The sequence below is a fragment of the Poecilia mexicana genome, unplaced genomic scaffold (assembly GCF_051168715.1).
Source record: "Poecilia mexicana isolate PSO_F unplaced genomic scaffold, ASM5116871v1 scaffold_19, whole genome shotgun sequence".
Classification (NCBI taxonomy): Eukaryota; Metazoa; Chordata; class Actinopteri; order Cyprinodontiformes; family Poeciliidae; genus Poecilia; species Poecilia mexicana.
Genome location: NW_028263388.1, coordinates 24636901 through 24645276, shown reverse-complemented (window position 1 = coordinate 24645276; position 8376 = coordinate 24636901). Strand labels below are relative to the sequence as shown.

Below are 8376 nucleotides of genomic sequence, written 5' to 3'. Positions count from 1 at the left end.
ATAAATTACACAACAGTTCTGATGGGCCAGTGATTTCTCCAGGGTGGTGCGAGAATCAACCACGCATCACCGCTTGATATCACTCCCACTCCGTTCTCTGGAGACTCTGGCACTTTGAAATCAAGAGTACACAAGATCTCTGAAGTCATGCTGCACATCTGAAACAGCAAAGACTGTTTTTGTTTCCAACTGCAGGAAAGATTTATTAACCTCAGAGTTTCAAATCTCCGCCTGGATATTTTTGCTTTTTTTAATTTTACACAGTTCTTTAAATGTCTCGTCACGATAACAAACTTTGTAGGACGATAAATTGTTCCAGAATATATTCCGATAAACTATAATATTGTTGTTTTGAGACCATTTTTGAGTTATAATGGCAGGAACACATTCTCAAAGATCAATAAACTTTAGATTATAATGAACATTTAACACTGAAACTGGAAGACATTTAAAATATCCAAAACAACAGAAACAACAAATAAAATGAATTATGAAGTCTTTGTAAACAAAATTATCTTTCAAAAAAAGGGAAAGTCGGGATCAAAGCACCAGACTGAAGACTTTTATCGTTCAGTTTTTGATAAAACAATAAATCAAGCAAATGAAAATCTTTGAGTTTCTTTTAATTTATCATGCGATTAATTGATTTATTGTGACAGGTTAACCTGTGAGTAAATATATTTACCCATTTATTCATAACTACTGGAACTTTCAGTATCTAGCCGTTATTTTCGCCCCTCAGATTAATTTCACTTCCTGGGAGTCAAACTACCATAATTACCCGATATTGGCTGGAAAGCGCAACGTCTCCCCTTTCAGAAACCGCTGGAAGTTTTGGCGCATAGTGTTAGTTACGGTTCTGCACATCGTGATACGTTCGGTCTAGAAGGGTTAATGTGATAAAACAACTGAATCTGTCTGTAAGGGGGAAATTAATATTTTACCAAGACTGTATCTGTGATCAAAAATGATGAGAACTTCTTACCTCTGTTGATCTCTATGATTTCCTCCTGAGCAAGAGGACAGTCACCCCCTATTCCTCCAGACCCCATCACTCCACCTAAGACATTTCCCAAGATCCTTTGCGGTGATGCGGTGGCCATTGCCAGGGCGTCTGGCTTGCAGTAGTTGGGCGAGCCCGGCTGAGGCGCTCGAGGGATATGTTTGTTCTTCTTTTTGGGCAGCTTTTGCTTGGCCATAGCCAGAGAGTAGTACATGCCGAAGTTGTTGACAATGACAGGTACAGGCATAGCAATGGTCAGCACACCAGCCAAGGCACAGAGCGCTCCCACCAGCATTCCCGACCACGTCTCCGGGTACATATCACCGTAACCCAGGGTGGTCATCGTCACCACGGCCCACCAAAACCCAATGGGGATGTTCTTGAAGTTGGTGTGTGCGCTGGCGGTCGGGTCGTCTGGGTCTGCCCCAATTCGCTCGGCGTAGTAGATCATGGTGGCGAAGATGAGGACGCCGAGGGCCAGGAAGATGATGAGCAGGAGGAATTCATTGGTGCTGGCGCGAAGGGTGTGGCCGAGGACGCGCAGACCCACAAAGTGGCGAGTGAGCTTGAAGATTCGGAGGATTCGGACGAATCGGACAACACGGAGGAACCCCAGGACATCCTTGGCAGCTTTGGAGGACAGACCGCTCAAGCCCACCTCCAGGTAGAAGGGCAGGATGGCGACAAAGTCGATGATGTTGAGGGCACTTTTGAAGAATTCCAACTTGTCTGGACAGAAGATGACCCGCAGCAAGACCTCAATTGTAAACCAAATGACGCAGACGCCTTCGACGTACGTCAACCAGCTGTCGGTCACCACTTCGTACACTATCTCCTCGTGGGTCGTGTTGCCGTCTGTGACGTTCTCTGTCCTGTTTAGGATGGTGTTGAAGGCCTCGTGCGTCTCCATGCAGAAAGTGGAAATGGAGATGAGGATGAAGAAGAGGGAAATGAATGCCACATACTGGAAGGACGGGAGGTTTTGGGAAACACGGTGGGAAAGACGACAAGGGGAAGAAGGAGAGAGTCGGACAGTTAGACTGAGGAAAACATGAATCAAAGCAGCAATTCAGACACATGATTCCAAAAATGTTTTTCTTTACAGAAAATGTTCCTACAAATGTTTTATCTTATTAAACTTTTTTTTTTTACAACAAAGTATTAAAGTAAAAAAAATACAATTAACTATAATAGTGATATTATGACTTTATTCTCATTATTTTGACTTCATTCTTGTAATTTTATTACTTAATTGTTGTGCGAGTTTATTCATGTATTATTAACTTTATTCGCGTAATGTCATAAATTTATTATAATTTTATGTTTTTACTTGAATTTTATTATACCCAGTCATAATTTTTTGATACATTTTATAAACAGGTTCGTTTGTAAAGCTCCTGTCACACACTGAGCATCTTTACTTGCTTTAATTTGTTGTACATATCCGTATTTATTTAGTTTGATACAAAAATAACAAAATGAAGAATGAAGAAAATGAAGAATGTTTCTGAGAGCCAGAACTGAAACACAACATTCCAACATTTACAAATGCGACTAAAATGACCTGGAATAATGAAACCTCTGGTTTTAATATTATTGCTTAGATCTTTCATTAAAAATCTAAATAATAAATAAACTTGTGACATTTAGCCGTCTTTTACATTTTTCTTTTATTTTTAAAGAAGTCATTATATCATGTTTGAATAGTTTCTGTGAAGCTGTTTTTATTTTTTTACTCAGTGTCACTAAGAAAGTGAATGTCACACCAGTCCAGGTCTAATCATCATTTTTTGAATCTCATTTTGGAAAATATTACATTCAAGATAAAAAAATAAATAAAATCCCGACTCAAAAACACGATTGTTCTCCCAACTGTGACCTTCCGAGTTTTTTACATGTTCAGGCTTTTTCCGGACTGCGGTTGATTCCCTCCAGCCCCGAGTATTTATAGACGCTGAATACTTTGAGCTTTTTCAGATAAATAATAAAATAATACCAGCTTGGCCTGAGGAGCAGAACAGAGAGGTAATTCATACTTGAGTGGAGCCCAGATATATATATGGGAAGCCTAAGTGTGTTTTGCGTGTGTTGCATGTATTTTCAACATTATGCACTTATGTAATATGAAGAGGAAAATACTTACAAGACGAGACCTTATATCGAACAAATGGAGCCACTTTCACTTATTTTTCCCTCAAAGGACTCACTTTGTTTTCTCGAGTTTCTTTGAATTGGAAATTGGATGAAGGCCTACACATATTTCCCCTTGTGCCTTTATGACACAGACAGACAAAGCAGAAGATTTAAAATACTAAGCCTCAGCTTTTACTGAGGAGATTAGCTGAGAAACACAGTTAAAACCAGATATTTATATAAACTGGATACAATGACGCATAACCTTCTGACCTTAAATAAAACTCAACTTTTAAGTCGGTTATGATCCCCAAATATTTTAATTTATATTTAAGTGTAAATATATTTTTTAAGATTATATTTATGTTTTTGAATGTAAGTATTTTAAAATATGTATATTGTTTAAACATAAATATAAAAAAGTATATTCCTTTAAATATAGATATTTTAAAATCTTAATATTTTCAATATAAATACTTTAAAATAGAAATCTTTTTAAAATAGATATTTACAAATATGCATATTTTTTAAAAATAGAAATATTTGTTAAATATATTTTAAAAAAATACTTATTTGTTAAATATAAATATTTAAAAATATTTATATTTGTTAAATGCCAGAATAATGAAGAAAACAATTCTTTAGAGACTTTTTATTAGTTTATTCAAATGTCTAAATTAAAAGGCTGATTGCATTAATGTTACTGTTTTGTATGAGTGTGTATCAGCAGCAGAAGTCGCTTGCTGAGGCTGAAGACAGAAAGGCGGCATCTACAGTAAACTAACATCAGCTAAAACACAAATCAAACTCTGTTTCCAAAGCTTTGTTGATTTTCCACAATTATGCAACTGGTTTGTTTCCATGAAACAAGAAATGCAGTTAAATCGTCACTGGAATCACTCGACTTGTTGGATGCAAAAAATGTCTTTCCATTGCAGTTCTGTGAAATATTCTAATTTGAATACGACCAAAACATTCATCTCTTCCACGTGCCAAAACTTTAAAACAAAAGAATTAGACTTATTGGCATGTTTCCATTATGCCAATAAGGTCAATGGAAATGCAGATGTAGAGTAAGAAGTCATTGCTTCAGGTGAAACACGAAAAACCAGACTGCAGTTTGTACATAAACTCATTTTCTGAGGCTCTGATGAAACTGAAACTGGAGTGTTTGGTCACAAGAACACAACTCTGACTGCAGGAGTGGCAGCTTCGTGTTTGCTGCAGGAGGGACTGGTGCACTTCACAAAGCAAGTGGCGATTCAAAGGTAACACTAACTGTGGGGATCTCCTGGCTTAACGTGTGTCATGAAACGGTGTGTGTGTGGAAAAAACACACAAACTGACTGAGTTATGCTTGACTAAAGCCATAAAGTTCAAAAGTCATAAAGTTCAAAAGTCGGTTCTACTAAATATTAAGGAAATGTAATTAAATCTCAGAGTTTGAGGAAAGTAATTTTTCATCTTTTGCATTTTGAAGTCAGAAACAAGCAGGAACAGTTTAGTCTGGTTTAATGTCATGTTTGTCTAAAACATGTGGCCTTTCTGGAGCATCAGGATAAATGAAATGTTTATTTTCTTATCTGGTTCTGTTAGATTATGCCGAATAAAGTTCCATGAAGTAAAGCCAGGGCGCCAAATCATGCCGCTCCAATGACACATTACATTTGTCCCATAATATTTTGTTTCGACATCCATCCATCCTCGTTCTCCAGCAGTTTTCCGCTTCTCTCCTTCCTTCCTCCCATTTCCACTCCATCTTTCCTCCCTACCTCTCCTCTTCGATCTTTCTCACTAGTCGGTGTCTGACCTACTTTCTCCGATTGCTGCAGTGCTCTTCTCCTCTGTATCGTGAAAACACACACATAGACACGCAGAGGCTCTCAGTCACCCCCCTACCTGCTCCCGTCCTCTCCTCCCCCCACCGGCCCCGCTGTCCCAGGGAAGAGGGATAGCACCGGTGGGAGCGGCTCAGCGGGCTCCTCTACCGGCTCAACACAGGAGAGTCTCAGTCGAACAAATCAGGCCAATGAGGAGATCTTTGTCTTAATCCTCCTGCTTCCATTGTTGGTATTTCTTAGGCTGCTGCGAAGGCAGCGGCGCTCAGATGAGCAGAAAATGTTAAACTTTTTTACATCCTTCCACATTACAGCAGTGTTTCTCGAACTCTTTCAGGCCGAGGACCGAGGATCTTAATATACAGGGAGGGCCATAAGTTTCCATACGTAGGAGAATGTAAAAGGTGTATGTCTTTTATATTTCAGATACCCAAGAAGATGCGTTTGACAAAAGAGCAAAGACCTGAAATGATGCTAACGGCTGGATGGGGAAGCAGTTGCATGGTTGCACCAAACTTCAACAGAAAACATGGAGCGAGCATCACACACACGACACTGTGGGAAAACTTATTGGCAAGTTTCAGAAAACTGGAAATGTTGCAGATCAACCAGGAAGTGGTCCAAGACGTGCAGCGATTGCACAGAGTCCCACAAAAATAAAAACAGCTGTCCAATATAAAATGTTTATTTTTCTGTGCATGGAAACGTATGGCCCACTTGTAAACGACCTGAATTGAAAACATTAGTCTCTTAACTCATTGCCTTGTTCCTAATGTGAAAGGTGGCGGGTTATGATAAAACCAGGGGCATTTTGAGTCATTTACAGAGTCTTTAAGTATGGAAACATGGAAATCAAACAAGTTCTTTACCACAAGTGTTGTGTGCACTAACATTTTAGAGATATTTGTAATTTAGAAGCATGATTAAAAAAAATAGACTTGATTTGTGTTGGCAAAAAGAAACATTTCGTTTCAGGCATGATTTTATTCTAGGTGTTAAGATGCAGTTAGTCAGCGCGGGGCGCAGCTCTGCTCATCACCAGGACGTCACTGGATCTGCTGTCTTAATGTTGCTTAATGTGCCGATTTTTCCAGATGTGTCTCTTCTTTGCCCTGTCTGTCTGTCTGTTTAACTTATTACTTTTAGAAATTGTGGAGAACTCATTACTTTAGACCAGTATTTAGAGATGTATCAGTTTAAACTCCTTCTAGTTTATAAATTGTGGAGAACTTATTCGTATCCAGCAACACAGAACATTTAGTTTATAAACTTCCCTCAACCCACAGCAGGAATTAGAGCCAACTTAGAAAGAAACTCCTATCAGTTTATCTAGAGAAACTACTCATTACCGTAGATGAACACTTAAATTAAACTTTTAATATCGGAGCAAAGTACCATCTTCGCATCTACTTTGCTGTTTTTCTTGTATGTTGTTTTAACTTCTTTGTACTTTAAATTGTCTCTGACTGAAAGGCGCTAGTTGCCTTGACTTGCCTTCTACAAAATATTCACTGAGAATGAAAAACGCTGCATTTTTATCCTGTTTTTAATCATAACACTTTTTCAGAGTGTAATCCTCCTCTGGAGATGGACACCGCGTTTACTCTGCAGGTAAAGGCAATAGACAGAGGAAAGTTTAAAATCAGATAGCTTCTGTTTTGTCCCAATAAATCCCAATAAAACACAGAAAAAGTTTGTGGTTACAAAATGGGATGAATCTGAAGTGGAAAGAACATTTTGCAGAGGGAAATGTACTTTTTATTTTTAGACATTTTCTTCTCGCTGTAGAGTAAGATCCATTGCAAAAGTATAAATAACACACCCAAGACGACGCAATGAGAAAATAAAACTGCTGTAATGTTGCATCTTCTTTGCAGGTTACACAGGTGGGCCCACAGTGGGGAGTGGACAGGTTGGACAAAAATGTGGATCCATGCATGAAGAACAGAGAGAGCACCAAAAATAACCACATGACTAAGCAGCATAATTCAAAGTACAGAAAGTATCCAGAGCGACTAAAGTTGGGAAAAGGTAGCTCGTCATTCCAGTGATCTCAACAGGAAGTGACAGTGTCTTGAAAAGAGGACAGAAAAGTATGACGAGGCTGATAGTAAGAGGAAGAGGGAGAGAGCGAGGAAAAAGAAGCAAACACATCAGGAGCCTGGAGGTTAATGGTGAATGACAGGCCTTAGCCACAAAAGCAACTTGTGTCAAGCAGAGGGACGGGGAGTCCTGGGAGTCCCGGCTGACATGTTGCTCCATCAAATCTCTTCATCACAAACGCAGAAATTCATGTGAAAGGAAACAGTTGCATAACTTAGAATAAGCTTGTATGGCTTTCTGATTATCCCAGAGCCTTTTGCACACTGAAAAACATCTGAGCTGCAGTTAGTTGTGTCTACTGTCCTCTGCACTTTAAGACAAATAAATTTAGTGAGTTTCAGATTTTGAACCTAAATGTGAGTTTGTGAAAGATAAACTTACAGCAGTAAGTTGTGTTAACGTTTTATTAAGAGTTTAATAAACTAGAGTTTTTAGGTTAGCTCTTAAAAAACTGAAAGAAGAGAAAGACAGGAGTGGGAACTATTTCCCAGAATGCTTAGCGGCGTGTTTTTGTGCAAGACTTTCAGCAGATAACAGAAAATAAATTAAAATCCTGTTGAGTTTGAAAATAAAACATGTTTCATAACAGACAAAGTTATGTAAAGGAATGCTAGCCCTGCTAATCACACCGATTATTGATTAGCAGACGGCTTAAATTCTAATTATTTTATCTTTAAAATATGACTAAAACATTTGTGATTGTTCCTCTGCTTATCTTAACACCACATCTACTACTACAAATAATTAATATCCACTCAGGGCATGAAAAAGTAGCTCTACTCTCTTCTTGTGTTGTAATTCTTCAAAAGAAATCAGTCTGCTAAAATTGGTGTTATCATTTAGTCTGAAATGAGTTTTAAACAGGAAACATCTTTGTTTTAAATCTCACTATCTCAAACTAAAACACAATCAAGTCCTTTCAGAACAAATGAGGAATGAATCTCCACTGTGAAAACTTTTATTTCCACATGTATCAAATATAGTTTTTCTTTGCACCACGATCTTTCAGATCAGACGTATCAAAAACTTGCGTTATTGTCGGAGTGAACAAGTAGTACTGATGTATTGTTTCTTCTCTTTTTGAAAAATGTAGGATTTCTGTGTTTCCAATCGACCAATCAGGCTGAAATGCTCAGATTCTGGTCAATAAAACATTTTGGTAAACAGAAATTAGTCAAATCTTTGACGTAAGTTCCAGAAAAGTTTCTGCATGTTTTCCTTTTTACATCATGACTGGACTCTTCTTTGCTCCTCTGTCTCACTGCTTTGGAAGGTTCCCAGCAGCATAAAAGGTTTTTT

General features: G+C 38.2%; 1 pseudogene; it reads right to left on the bottom strand.

Annotated features, from left to right (window-relative positions):
* Positions 1-847: 847 nt before the first annotated feature.
* On the bottom strand, positions 848-2463 carry LOC148153778 (voltage-gated potassium channel KCNC1 pseudogene; annotated as a pseudogene).
* Positions 2464-8376: the final 5913 nt, after the last annotated feature.